This window comes from Brachyhypopomus gauderio, chromosome 16 (genome assembly GCF_052324685.1).
Source record: "Brachyhypopomus gauderio isolate BG-103 chromosome 16, BGAUD_0.2, whole genome shotgun sequence".
NCBI classification, from domain to species: Eukaryota; Metazoa; Chordata; class Actinopteri; order Gymnotiformes; family Hypopomidae; genus Brachyhypopomus; species Brachyhypopomus gauderio.
The window spans coordinates 923,843-940,055 of record NC_135226.1 but is presented as its reverse complement, the minus strand read 5'-3'; positions in this window follow the sequence as shown (position 1 = coordinate 940,055).

Below are 16,213 nucleotides of genomic sequence, written 5' to 3'. Positions count from 1 at the left end.
ACCTTGCTTTGTGCACAGTAATGTTGGAAGAGGAAGGGGCCAGCTCCAAACTGTTCCCACAAAGTTGGGAGCATGGAATTGTCCAAAATGTCTTGATGTACTGAAGCATTCAGAATTCCTGTCACTGGAACTAAGGGGCCAAGCCCAGTGCCTAAAAAACAACCCTACACCATAATCCCCCCCCCCCCCCACCACCACCACCACCACCACCAACATACTTTACACTTGGCACAATGCAGTCAGACTGCATTGGAGAAGCATGATTCATCACTCCAGAGAACGCACCTCCACTGCTCTAGAGTCCAGTGGCGTCATGCTTTACACCACTGCATCCAACGCTTTGCATTGCACTTGGTGATGTATGGCTTGGATGCAGCTGCTCGACCATGGAAACCCATTCCATGAAGCTCTCTGCACTGTTCTCGAGCTAATCAGAAGGCCACATGAAGTTTGGATGCCTTTAGTGATCGACGCTGCAGAAATTTGGGGAGCTCTTCACACTATGCGCTTCAGCATCCGCTGACCTGCTCTGTCAGTTTACGTGGCCTACCACTTCATGGCTGAGTTACTGTCATTCCCAAACACTTCTATTTTCTTATAATACAGCTGACAGTTCACTGTGAAATATTTAGGAGCGAGGAAATTTCATGACTGGATTTGTTGCACAGGTGGCATCTTATCACAGTTACACGCTGGAATTCACTGAGCTCACGAGAGCGACCCATTCTTTCACAAATGTTTGTAAAAACAGTCTGCATGTGACACGGCAGGATCTGATGGCGGAATCCACCGTGGTAAAAGAAACAGAGTGAACCTAAGTTCATGACACAGAAAACAGAGACACACGCTGAAAAGAGAGACTCCAGGGGGGTATTCCACGAAGCGAGCTCATGAAAGCGGCGCTTATTAGAGTGAGCCTCGCTTGAGTTAGCCAAACAGTTCACTTCCGTCTAGTTCCGTTCCACTAATGAAATCCAGACACAACCTGTTCCCGCTAATTCAAGCCCGGCTTTTGAAATCGGCGTTCATGCGCGTGCACACAGTATTTACACAGCCTCACTAATCGATATTCGAAAAGGCAAGAAAATGTTGAAAGAGCTGAAAGAACGAGCAGCTTTTTTTTTCTTCTGCTGAACATGAGCTACTCATACGTCTTTATGAGGAATATAAAGACGTTATTATGAAGAAAGGCAACACGTCCTGTATTTATAAAGCCAGATAAGCTGCCTGGCAGAATATTGCAGACAGACTAAATGCGTGAGCATATACTTTAATTCATTCACTGGCATTTTTTAAGTGTTATAGTAAATTAATAATGTTAATTAATCATTTCCTGATTTAGAAGAAACATGAGCAGGGTTAAGAGAACGTGGCAGCAGGTCAAGGTGAAATATAAAAATATACTCCAGAATGGTAAGTACAGTTGATTAGTTTAATGTGCATGAAAAGGTAAAACACCATAATAAATAACTGTATAAAATATTTTAGCAACCAGAAAGAAAACTGCTACTGCTGCTACTGGTGGTGGGCCTCCTGTAGCAGCCCTCACTCCTGCAGAAGACCTTGCTTTAGAGGTCCACCACTAATTTGGAAATATAATTATTAAATACTGATAATAACCTGCAATCATTCCAAACTAATAATTACAGTACTCAATAAAATGTATAAAGATATGATATGATATGCTACATCCACACAGCAATTTAATGGATAGAATTGCAGCGGAACCTTGTTCCTCAATTCAGTTTCCCGTATGGCGAGACTGACATCACGCTGCTGAGCCAATAGAAGCGGTCCCGCTAAGCTAAGCCTCAACTCTAGCCTGGTTAGTTCAAACGTATATATTGCTGTAGTAACTGAGCGAGGCTCAAGTCTAGCCTCTTTCGTGGAACCGAATTTGAGCAAAATGAGCCAGGCTTGTCTTAAAAAGCCCGGCTTACTGAGTTAGCTCGCTTTGTGGAATACCCCCCCTGGTGAAACACCAAGGGAGACAAAAGAAACAAAAAAAAGGGCAAAATATGTGGAAGACTCAACGCGTAAGAAAAAGGGGAAAACAAAACTAAATGCCAAAAACCAACAAAGGACACTAGAGGAAGTTGCTGGCTGGCAGACAAAAAAAGAGAAACAGAGGAAAATAACAGTGGGAGGAAAACTTGAGGGAGGCCAGGAAGCGGCGCAGGAGGTGAGTACATGAATAAGAAAAGAAGCAAAGAGAGAAGGAATAATGGTGGTGAGACACTCAAAAGCAACACAAGATCAAAAACACGAGATCAAAAGGCTGAGAACACACAGCATGGGAACCAAACGATTCAGCAGTGACCTGCTACAACTCTCCCTAAAGCAGGGAGGAAAACAGCTGTAGTAGATCACTGCTGATTGTGAGGACTCCGCCTGGAACCGACCCGTGTGCTCCTCCTAGTGGCTCCTCCTAGTTTTAATTTCTTCCTATTATTATTCCAATGCAAAAAATTATGCTGGTATTTCATCTACACTTTTATAGCTGTAACCATCAAACTTCGTAGGAATGTCCACCCTATACCCCAAAGACATGCTTGTGCTTTTTAGAGAGATAGACCACCCACATCCACCTTTTTAGAGAGATAGACCACCCACATCCACCTTTTTAGAGAGATAGACCACCCACATCCACCTTTTTAGAGAGATAGACCACCCACATCCACCTTTTTAGAGATAGACCACCCACATCCACCTTTTTAGAGAGATAGACCACCCACATCCACCTTTTTATGCCTCCAGCCGACCACTTTCCTCTATAGACTTACACATGCCAAAATTTCAAACTGATCCCATTTTGTCAAATTTCAAGATTAATCCACCAAACCTGTTGTGCATGATCTGAGGATGGATAAAAATTCTATTCATGTTCATATTTCTATTACTCTTTTTTTTTTTTTTGCTTACGCCATTTTCTGGATTTGTACGCACGCCAATTTTCAGTAAGAAATCCATGCAAGTCTTTGTACATGAGGCCCCCGGTGATTATTCACCAGACTCAGAGACTCAGTGAAAAGCTCTGAGTGGGACAGTGTGTGTGAAGCTTTAAATGATGTGGGGTCAGAATAATGCACACTGGCAGAATAATATAATGCACCTAAAAATATCAGTGATGCACTCACTATCATCAGCAACTCAATAAATGAACTGGTTAAAATTTGAATGCTGTCTCTTATCTTTTTATATTGTAGCTATAATTTGTTGCCTTGCTTGTATGGCACCTGGGTTAGGCTGCGCATTAATTTGTCCTGGCTCTGGGTTCGTTGGGTGCTCCACCACCTCTAACAATGGCACGGCATACCTGTGCGCAACAATGTACAGGACCCCACATGCCCTCACAATATGACACACCGTCTCTGGCCGATACACAAGCATCCCCCAATCCTGTCCAGTCAGCGCCACCGGCTTTTCAGCTGCCCAATCGCCCTCTCCACGACTGACCGGGTGGAGAATGGAGAGAATTGTATCTCCGCTCCCGGTCAGTCTTTGGATTACAAAGGGTCATCAGCCACATCTTGAGCACGTAGCTGCTGTTTCCTAAGTAATTTAACAATTAGCCATGTTTTAAATTAATTATTCTAAGCTGGAAATGTCAACTGCTTTTATTTAAATACTTTAAATTTGTTGCTTACCAAGAAGCCACCCATCACACACTCTGCCAGCTTGTAATCTTATCCCAACCATGCTGTTTGTAAGGATGTACAAGGGTTGATCCAGGCCAACGTGCCACTACATTAGTAAGGCACATTTTTGCATCACAGATTATTTGCACGTTTATGAAATTAAAGTGCTTTCTATTCACATAAGCGAATTCCGATTACATTAGAGAAACCGACTATCGTTGCAAATTGCGCTTTAATGTTTGCCTGGTCAACCGCTTCATATGGGAACTTTATATACCTAGCTGACATGCAGATGATCCCATCCAAAACAGCTAGCATGGCCCGGCTCAAAGATGACTGGGACATCCCCGACTGGTCTGCCAGTTCTCTTTGAAACGAGCCAGTCGCCAAGAAGCCGAGCGTTGTCAGACCTGTAAAGGAACTGGCAATGCCCGATTCCTCGCGTTTCTCTCTCCAAAACTGGACCCAACTCAGCACAAGAGGACAGTTCTTGGAAATCTGAAACGGCTTATAAGCCAGCCAATTATCATATGCCAAAAATCATAATGGTCACGGAAAACGTGCTCTCTGCGAATTCGGCCATTAGCAATATCTTCCAGTAATGCCAACGCTGCCATCTCCCAAGAACTTCAGCACAACATTTAATACATGTTTATATAATCTAGGTGGAAACACGTTGAATGATTATTTCAATAAGGCAGTGAAATTGTCTGATTAATTTACTGTAAAATTTTCTGATTAATTTACTTTATTTTACACAATAAGGGCTTACTATAATGTGTGCGTTAGGGATGTATATCTTCACCACTAAGCTAGATTCGATGGAGAAGGGGTGTAATGGTAATGTTAGTGATGGAGAAGGGGTATGTTGTTAACGTTGGTGATGGAGAAGGGGTGTAATGGTAATGTTGGTGATGGAGAAGGGGTATGTTGGTAATGTTGGTGATGGAGAAGGGGTGTAATGGTAATGTTGGTGATGGTGAAGGGGTGTAATGGTAATGTTGGAGATGAAGGGGTATGTTGGTAATGTTGGTGATGGAGAAGGGGTGTAATGGTAATGTTGGTGATGGAGAAGGGGTGTAATGGTAATGTTGGTGATGGAGAAGGGGTATGTTGGTAATGTTGGTGATGGAGAAGGGGTATGTTGGTAATGTTGGTGATGGAGAAGGGGTATGTTGGTAATGTTGGTGATGGAGAAGGGGTGTAATGGTAATGTTGGTGATGGAGAAGGGGTGTAATGGTAATGTTGGTGATGGAGAAGGGGTATGTTGGTAATGTTGGTGATGGAGAAGGGGTATGTTGGTAATGTTGGTGATGGAGAAGGGGTATGTTGGTAATGTTGGTGATGGAGAAGGGGTATGTTGGTAATGTTGGTGATGGAGAAGGGGTATGTTGGTAATGTTTGTGATGGAGAAGGGGTGTAATGGTAATGTTGGTGATGGAGAAGGGGTATGTTGTTAACGTTGGTGATGGAGAAGGGGTGTAATGGTAATGTTGGTGATGGAGAAGGGATATGGTGGTAGTTGGTGATGGAGAAGGGGTGTAATGGTAATGTTAGTGATGGAGAAGGGGTATGTTGTTAACGTTGGTGATGGAGAAGGGGTGTAATGGTAATGTTGGTGATGGAGAAGGGGTATGTTGGTAATGTTGGTGATGGAGAAGGGATATGTTGGTAATGTTGGTGATGGAGAAGGAATATGTTGGTAATGTTGATGATGGAAAAGGGGTATGTTGGTAATGTTGGTGATGGAGAAGGGGTGTAATGGTAATGTTGGTGATGGAGAAGGGGTGTAATGGTAATGTTGGTGATGGAGAAGGGGTATGTTGTTAACGTTGGTGATGGAGAAGAGATATATTGGTAATGTTTTATCTTCTGAATATTTGACAACTTGTAGTTCCCATTCTCAGACACACTACATTAATTTTTAGTTAGTAAGCCAGCGCCATTACTCTTTGTTCTGACCACGTTGGAATAAACCTGCTGAGCTCATTAACATAGTCGCGCTGCTCTACTGTTTAAAGTCGGCGCCATTTTAGTTGCTTTGTTCTCCATAGGAGAACTGAGATTACAACTCCGCCTCCTCACACGCGCACAAGCGCGCACACTTACTCCTCCCCTTTTTTTACACACACACACACACACACACACACACACACTAGATGCTGAGTCTTCACTGTAAATATACTGATCCATGTTGATGCTCTTTATGTTTTAGAATAGTTGGTTTTAAATAAATGTATCATTTATTTTCACCAAATTGTCTGTGTTGATGTCATTCAAAAGTGGTTGTTGCCAAAACCTCCAAAGAATTCATTGTTAAATCCTTCAGATACCAAACCATTCATTACCTTTAGTTGATAACTAAACTTGTGGTTCTGGTATAATTAGAATATGAGACTGATTCTAAAATTAATGAGACTGATTAATAATTAAGGTAAAACAAATTATATCTACTTTAAATGAGTAGTAGGTGAAACCCCTACAAACATAACTGTATCCAGGAGGAGCTGCTTCATTAAAACTTACATATTCGTCTACTCTAGCCCATGTCTCTGTTAAGCAGAGTGCATTTATTCTGTTATCTGAGATTATTTTGTTTACTATCACAGCTTTTGATGCAAGTGATCTAATGTTTAGAAGTCCTAGCCTTAGCTTAATATTGCTGCTCACTTCATGTTGATTATTTAATTTTAATTAGATTTTTAAAACATATCGCCCTGTTATTCCTATATCTGCCACGGTTAACAGACACAGTCTCAATGGTTTGGTAGGTAGGGAAGTAAGTTCTACTTAGCAAATGGCCGTTGGAAACCGTTTTTTTTTTTTTCATTTTTGGGTGTTGTCGTCCTTAACCATCTGTCTGTCTGTTGTCAGTTGTATGTATCGGCACCGTTATTTTGTTGTTTTGTTGTGTTAGTGCTTGCTAATAACTGTCCGGTCGCTGCTACTCTGTAGTGGCATATTCCACTAGTGGCATATTCCTATTAGCAGTGGCATATTCCGCTCGGGTATATCGCACTTAGCTGTACGTTTTCTAAAGGTACACTGATACCTCAGGTAACGTTAGCTTAGCCTTTTAGCCTAATGTTTTTTTCTTTTGGGGAAAGTGGGAAAATCCACTAAAAGTTGAGTATATTCCTCTTAGACAGTGGCATATACCACATGACACCGGAAAGTGCCAGTGGCACGTGAAACGTCATTTCCTTTTATGCAAGTGGCATAAAAACGTCACATGCCAGTCCTCAAAATACTGCTACCGCTACTGCTCAAACGAGCCGTGCAGATCCTGGAGCGTAAATGGTGAAATTCAAAGTTAGAAGTGTATAGACGATCATGGAAAAGCAGCCTTATTGAATATAAGCATGCCCTCCATAACATGCACTAACAATTTTATGAAATTCTTTAATGATAAGATTAAAAAATTGTAGTGCTATCTCTGAGCTCAATGTCTCAGTGAGCCCTCATGACCCCGGTCACCTCTGAACTCCTGTTTAGTTATGCTGCTATAGATTAGCCTGCCGGAGCCACATGCTAATCACTGGCACATGAGCTATGTATGTTTACAGTTTTTTGCAGTTGCTAAGACACAATTTCTGACACTGGCTCTTGTGTTGAAACTTAACACACAGAAGCCAATGCTACACACACAACAGGCAAAACATCTCACACTTTTGGAAAAAGCACACACTTCAACCAAAACTCTTGCCACTCTTGCCAAAACCATATTTTTGCATCTAAACGCTACACACAGACATCAGATGATTAGCCTTCCTTATATGTGACTACACACTTATGTGATGAATAGAAAACACTACTACCATGTGTTTTAAAATGTTGAGTGTATAGTTTGATCCAAAAGTATACCACAGTTCACATATACAGAGGTTTTTATGCACATTCATAAACACCAGTGTTGGGGAGTAACGAATTACATGTAACGACGTTACGTAATTTAATTACAAAAAAAGTGTAACTGTAATTCGTTACAGTTACAATGAGAAAATATGTAATTGTTACAGTTACTTCTGGAAATATTAAGAATTACAATCTTAGTTACATTTAAAAAATATATAAACAAAAACCTTCATGAAATATTTGATATTTTTTATTGCTTTGCGCCCTATATCGCTGTTTCCCGCTTGTTTCTGTGCTGGAGCAGCAAGCGCGCGGTTCAGTTTCAGCTCAAGCAGCAATAATGACAGACGCCTTCAAGCACTGGACATTCACTTGAATGTGTTTGCCCTTTAGCTCACTAGATTGATTTACAGGCTAACCAAATTACAGTTTTTTGCAGTTGCTAAGACACAATTTCTGAAACTGTGTCTCTTTTGTCGAAACTTAACACACAGAAGCCAATGCTACACACACAACAGGCAAAACATCTCACACTTTTGCAGGGTTGCCAACTTTTGACGTTCGCTTGGAGTGAGATTTTAACCTGGAGGAGGTGGCGAGTGTAAATTGTTGAGCGGGGGGGTGGCGAACGTAAGTTGTTTAGCAGGGGAGGGGGGGTGGCGAACGTAAAATGGACACAAATTATGTGTGAAAACGGTCAAATGCGTCAAAAAAATGTTTTTATGCACATTCATAAACACCATGAAGTAAAATAGTTACAAGGGGATGGTTTATTTACTTTTTGCTTGAGCAGTACACATGGAAACAAAAAGGACAAAAATACTGTACAATAGTAGACAAATTTAGGGTGCATTTCGTTTTGTATTTGGGTCTGGCCACAAGATTTCATCAACATCACAGGTGATGTCCTCTTTGGTAAGACAGCGGGGGAAGTATCTTCTTGAGTGACGTATCCAGCCCTGACATGCACCCTCATCAATGTCCCCACAAGTGTCCCCACAAGTAGCATGATGATGGACAATACCATTGTGGCAAATGACTGCACACATTGTGATGTTCACCATGCTGCTCAGGGACACTGACTATGGCACGGTGTCCTATGACGTTTCTTCCTCTGCATCTTGTTTTGGCAAGGTTGAAACCAGCTTATAAAGGAACTTGTGTTCCACTGCTTCAACATCTAGCTCCATTACTCTCTGAAACCAAACATTACAGTATTACAGTACTGTATTTGACCGAATTAAATGGGCATATACTCAACATTGTGTGGCACAGGACACTGGAGTAAAGTATAAGTAAGAGGATCCGGATGATGCCTGCTACAGTGTAGCGGCTCAGATTCAGCTGGACTCTTTGCCCAGCCTCCTGAAACCTCAACCCATGGTTGACCACATGGTCAACCAAAGTGGCCCGGATCTCATCCGTGATGGTTGTTTGTGTTGTTCCTCTTCCTTGTCCTCTACCTCTCTGTGATGTATTAGCCTCCATTGTTGTGCAAACCAAGACTTGCAACTTGTGGCCTCTTTAAAGGGATCAAGTTCTGATAACGATTTGTAAAAATTAGCTAGAAGTGTTGTAACGTGTGAGAACTGTGTATGGTATTTTGGTAGGTGAGTGTAGCAGTTGCGTGGCAGTGTTTTCCAAAAGAAACACATGGTTTTCAGTTTTGAATGTTGTGTCTTATGTGAACAACTGTGTTTAAAGTTTTGCAAAAAGTGTTTTAGAATTTCTAAATGAGTGTAAGGCAGAGAATGTGCTTAAGGTTTAGCACACCCTGTCAATAGACAGGCTACATGTAAATCAATGGTGGTTTAAATTGATGTCCACTCAGTCTGCATTGTCTATCTTTTTGCATGCTTCTACTCAAAGACAATTGGATATAAGCACCTACAAGCACCTGGCAGATGGTCTGGTGGATGTACTGATGCCAGGGTTGGATGTGCCATTGCCACAAGAGGTCGTGCTCATGCTATCTCCTACCTGAGGCTCACCATCTACACTGAAGGGACTGTGACTACTTGGCCGGGGAACAAGAACCTTAACTATTACTGTAGAACTGTAGAACCATCCTGCACACCACAGATTTGTGCTACCGGGCCGCCCAATGGAGGATGGGTTCCCTTTTGAGTCTTGGTCCTCCCGAGGTTTCTTCATAATCCACACCACCATAGGGAGTTTTTCCTCGCCACTGTCGCCTTTGGCTTGCTCATTAGGGATCTGGATCCATATGATTGTAAAGCTGCTTTGTGACATGTGTTGTGAAAAGCGTCCTGAATTGTTTTTATGTTTTTCTATTAAGGCCGATAAGTATGAGGATTTTGCCATACGGAGGGCATGCTTATATTCAATAAGGCTGCTTTTCCATGATAGTCTATACACTTCTAACTTTGAATTTCACCTTGTGTGTGTGTTATGATTGTATGTGTGTGCTATGGTTGTGTGCGTGTGTGTGTGTGTGTGTGTGTGTGTTATGGGTGTGTGTGTGTGTTATGGGTGTGTGTGTGTGTGTGTTGTAGTTGTGTGTGTGTGTGTGTTGTGGTTGTGTGTGTGTGTGTGTGTGTGTGTGTGTGTGTGTGTATGTGTTATGGTTGTGTGTGTTATGGTTGTGTGTGTGTGTGTGTGTGTTATGGTTGTGTGTGTGTGTGTGTGTGTGTGTGTATGTGTTATGGTTGTGTGTGTTATGGTTGTGTGTGTGTGTGTGTGTTATGGTTGTGTGTGTGTGTGTGTGTGTGTGTGTGTGTGTGTATGTGTTATGGTTGTGTGTGTTATGGTTGTGTGTGTGTGTGTGTGTGTGTTATGGGTGTGTGTGTGTGTGTGTTGTAGTTGTGTGTGTGTGTGTGTGTGTGTGTGTGTGTGTGTATGTGTTATGGTTGTGTGTGTTATGGTTGTGTGTGTGTGTGTGTGTGTGTGTGTGTGTATGTGTTATGGTTGTGTGTGTTATGGTTGTGTGTGTGTGTTATGGTTGTGCATGCGACATCTTGAAGTCTTTAGTTCTACTATGATGTGTTTGATTCTTCCTTCATTTGTGCACTGTGGTCCGTAGAGGACGCAGGAATGCTAGCTAACTACCTATGGCTATTGTCCCAATTCCTCAGCTTAACATGCTGCACACAATTTCAGATATTAAAATGTTGAAGCATTGTTTGAAAAATACTTAATCCAGTTTTTTGGTCAGGTGAGATACAACTACAGAACCTCCCGTGAAATCCAGAGAGGGCAGCACACAGCAACATGGCTGACATTTTACTAGAAACGGCAAATGAGATTATGAGGTTGGTGAATTCCCAGGACTTGGGCCCCTCCCACTGCAGCCCACTGTAAAGGCCCCCTGACTAGCTAACTTATTTCTCACATATTAATGTTGATGGGCCCCCTAGCTACATTCGCCTTGAGCCCCCAAATTGCTAAGTCCGCCACTGTATATTATATATATATATATATAATATATTATTTATACAAGATATATAGTATATTGCTTAGATATAATCTTAGACAGGTTTGTAATCTTAAACAGGCTTGCCGATATCCAAGCTTTCACCAACATGCAGGTTAATACTGTTGTATGTCGGAATTTATGTGAAGTGGTAGAACGCTTAAGGTCTGGATCGGGGACCATGGAAAACCGCCCAGTGCGAGGTCGGCCTAGGTTGGACGTTGCCGAAGAGACGAGGCTGAAGTTGGTTACTTATTCGCAGTTTCAGATTCGTTTTGTTACTTGTTACTTATTCGCAGCTCCTTATTCGGCGGCTGAAGTTGGTTCCATATTCAAAAAGGTTATGTTCACGATGCGTGTTTGCTGCGCACTTTGTTTAAAAGAGATAGATTAAACAAACGAGCATAGGAGCATACATTATGAGGTTATTGTTTCCCATACTGATTTTGTGAATGTAGAAAAAAATATTAAAATATAATGAAAGCATTCCTTTTTGTAAAATGGTTTCTATTTCAAGTCATTACAATTGTATGCAATTTGTACATGATTATTGAATTCGTCAGAATTTCTAATGTAAGGAAACATATTCTTAGATTTGAAACTAAAAACACAGAAATGCTGTTCTAGAACACAAATGAATCGGAAGAAGAAATACCAGCACACAACATGACATTTTGAGCAGTGGGCATAGGTGAACAGATTTAAAGGCGCAGTTTCAGAGGTCGGGCCAGACAAATAACACATGCATCATACATAAAATGTTACTATCTGTAAGAGAAACCTGATTTTGGCCTGGCCCAGCATCATTTTATGCCTCAAATCTAACTGGAAACATGCAGTTGTGCGCACAGGTGAAATGGATCAGAGGGGCAATTTCAGAGGCTTCCTGTATACCTTTAAGGTGCCGGGCCAGGCAAATAACATATGCATCATACATAACAGGTTCCTATGTGTAAGAGAAACCTGGTTTGAGCCTGGCCCGACATCACTGTAGCCCTCAGATCTAACTGGCAATATGGCATATTGTATATTGTTGTGGCCAGGTTACATGATTCAGGAGGTGAAATTGAGAGGTTTGCTGTATGCCTCTAAGATGTCGGGCCAGGCAAAACTCATATGAATCATACATAACAGGTGCCTGTCTGTACAACAAACCTGATTTTAGCCTGGCCCAAATGATCTAAATGGCAATATGTAAGTGCACACAAGTACGTTAAGCTCTTTTAACAAGCGAAAACACAATGTGACGAGCAAACTTGAAAACTCAGTGATCACTGAATGCCATGAAAACAGGCACAAGCATAGAACAGCAATAAACAGTAAGACATAAACAATAAAGAGCAAAGGAGAGGCGGGATAATGGAGTACACCTAAATGTACAGAGAGTGATAACCAATGGGCGTTGCCGACATGAAGAACATAAACACAAAGCACATGGTGACACGCTGACGGAAGTAAACAAATACATGGCACTGTGAATGGGAGTGGTTCTCTAGCTTTATTTTACAAGGCCAGAAAAAAAGAGACCCCACCAGGCAGTTATTTCCCAATGCTGTATAATAACAGGTTGACATACATCTGTCTGTCTAAAACAACTTTATTAAAGAGAATACCTAAACAATCTTTTAGATTCTAAAATTTTACAATATGCTTTGACCTACAACGATAATTAAAACAGATCTGATTCTTGAGAAGAGAGGGCTATTCCTGGCCAGAGTGGAAGGCATTGAATATACCAATGGAAATTGAATTTGGTGGAGTTATGATGATTTTCTTTTAGGGTGTCACGTAGGGCTACGCCCCCCTCTCCTAGCTGTCACTCTGGAGTGTCTGTCCCTCGTGTCTGTGTTGTTCCCTGCTCCTTGGTCCCGCCCAGCTTGTCTGTTGCCCTGGTTTCCCTCTGTCTGCCTCGCCCGTGTCGTTATCGTCCTCAGCTGTGTCTTGTTAGTTCCATGTTCTTATAGTCCCTGTGTTTCCCCAGTGTGGTATCGGTGGTTTTGTGTCTTTGACCTGTTTACGTTTCCAGTGCTCCTTGTATCGTGATCATTCGTGCCCTTGTGAGTTTTGTATTCCGTCGTTCGGTGAGTCTGCCTTTAATAAATCTCGCTCTCCTCAGCGTTTGTGTCCGTCTCCTCGCTCCGCAGTGCGTGTTGCGTTACACCTGGTCTCTGTGTCTGAGTATTCATTTGTGTGAGTCTACATGAATAAGGCCTACAAGTATGTAGTTGAAATTTCTCTAAATACAATATTAGTAGACTGCACTATTAACATAATATTTTAATTGCATTAGTAATACTATTCTACAAACTGAAGTCTAGTTTATCCAGTAGATAGGCACATGTTAAGTATGATATGACTTGCCTGGCCTGAGACATTAGAGGCATATAGCAGCAAGCATCTGCAATTGAGCTGTTTCATTTCACTTGTGCAAAATTACACAATATGCCATATTGCCAGTTAGATCTGAGGGTTAAAGTGATATCGGGCCATACTGTTATGTATGATGCATATGTTATTTGCCTGGCCTGACACCTTAAAGGTATACAGGAAGCCTCTGAAATTACCCCTCTGATCCATTTCACCTGTGCGCACAACTGCATGTGTCATGTTTCCAGTTTTTTTTCCATGGTCCCTGATCCAGACCTTAAGCGTTCTACCACTTCACATAAATTCCGACATACAACAGTATTAACCTGCATGTTGGTGAAAGCTTGGATATCGCCAAGCCTGTCTAAGATTACAAACCTGTCTAAGATTATATCTAAGCAATATATTATATATCTTGTATAAATAAAATATTATATATATATATATATATATATATATATATATATATATATATATATATATATATATATATATAATATATAATCTTCGTCCTGGGAATTCACCAACCTCATAATCTCATTTGCCGTTTCTAGTAAAATGTCAGCCATGTTGCTGTGTGCTGCCCTCTCTGGATTTCACGGGAGGTTCTGTAGTTGTAGCTCCGCCTACTGTTAATTTACATGCATTTGCATGCTGGTGAAGTTGAAAACGAAAAATAAAAGTGGAAAATGAAAATGAAAAGTGGAAAATGAAAAAGAAAACCACCAGCAGGTAGCGCCAATCCTCCTTTTTTATTTTAATTTTATTTTTGTCACATATGACCCGTGCTCGAGTGAAACATTAAATTGCAAATGAAGTGATTTCATTTTATTTTTAATTTTGTCATAATATTTTCACACATGTATGGAAAAAGAAATGGCAAAACGGTATTTTCATTTTCGTTTTAGTTTTTTCATTTCAGTTTTAATATTGGCAGGATCTACCTCCCATATCTTAGTGATGGGAATTTCGGCTCTTTTTAGGGAGCCGGATCTTTTGGCTCAGCTTCTCATAAAGAGTCGGCTCTTTCGGCTCCCAAATGGCTCCTTATTTGAGGGGGTGGCGAACGTAATTTGACTCTCTGTCGCCGAGTCGCCAGCATCGCGTCGCGTGGGGGCATGTCCAACATCGCCGGCATGCAGCACGTGACAGATATGCAAATCACGGTTTTTAAAGCAGGACGCAGTATTTATTTATTTTAATCTATTGATGACAGGACACACGATTATAAAGGAGTGCGTGTAAAAAACAGTGTGTGTATAAAACACATATAGTATATAAACCTAAAATGTTTATGTACATTTTTAACTTTTTATCCCAGACTCGAAGATCAAACAGGAATTTAAAAAATCATAACCAATAACAGGGACACATCGTAAAGTGCGGGACATCCAGAGACCGCCACAATCAATCTCTCTTCCATTTTGCAATCGGAACAAATAATCAGTAGGAACCAAAGTCAGAGGTGCGGTTTCGGAGGAGGGTGCAAACCTACTTTCTGATTGGTAGTCGCCGCCGCGCGCCACTGCTCATTTGCATAAAGTTCGCGTCGCGTCACGATCGCGTCGCGTCGCGTCGCTGGGTGTCGCTCACGGTCGCGTCGCGTCGCTGGGTGTCGCTCACGGTCATCGTGTCGCTCTCGTCGCTTTCGGTGTGAACGCACAGTTAGAGGGGAACCTATGGAGTGATTTTTGTTTCAATAGTTCCACAAAAGCAAAAGTAAATCCAAGAGCAGAAAGTAAATGTTATGAATGCAAAACAGAAAAAAATATATCAAAAGTATATTTTTTCAATATAATTGGTTATTTGAAACTTATTTTCGTTTGCATTTTGACAAGTTTTTGGTTCCATTGTTTTTGTTTTTTTGGATTTTCCCAGTAAGGTCTTTTGCTTCTGGAATCTCTCTTTGCTTCTGCTTCGTTTTTTGCTTCTGACTTTTGGAACACATTTCACGTGTGGGAGGGTCTTAGATGAAGGCGTTCCTCTGCAATCTCCATTGGTCACTGATTCCGGACTGACACAGAGCTCTGAGACCGCCTCTGGGACCAAGCCACGCCCACCCCACCAGCTTCCTAGCGTTTTCAAACATGGCGGAACGCGGTGGTTCTGTTTCACAGTAGCATGTAAACTGAGTTTTACCATTAAAGTTTATACAAAGGTTTTAGTTAATTGGTAAATGGTCTGTAGATATTGCAAATGTACATAATAACTAGATTAAGCATGGCGGTTAATATTTAGCACACTTCACCAGCGCGAGCTTTTAAAAATTTTAGTGAACTGGATGCAGGCATGAAAATCTGTCACCTTGCGGCGAAATTCGCCGTTTTGAAGTTCTCATATTTTGCGGTAAAACAAACTCTTATGAAAAATAGGTAGGGTGACCAAACGTCCGTATTTCCCGGGACATGTCCGTATTTCACGTCCTGTCCCGGGCGTCCCGGGATATTTTTTAAAACTGTGGAAATGTCCTGGTTTTTAAATTACGTTAATCGGGCCATTAATTTAAAAAATATACTTTTGATATATTTTTTTCTGTTTTGCATTCATAACATATACTTTCTGCTCTTGGATTTACTTTTGCTTTTGTGGAACTATTGAAACAAAAATCACACCATAGGAACCAGCTCTCGTCGTTCACTTAAAAGAGCCGGCTCTTTGAACCGGTTCGTTCGCGACCGACACATCACTACCATATCTACATTACCTAATAGCTAACTGACGAAATGTACCGCTCTACATTGCTTAACAGATTTCATCTACCCCCATTTGACCTAGACGTTAGGTTAAAACGTCCAGGATCAAAATATCCCTATTGCATCTAATGAATTTTTACTCTGCAGACACTTAAAAATTTACTTCAGAGGTTACTTGCGTATAAATCACACAAGTAACACGCCGTTTGGGGACTTAGCAATTTTA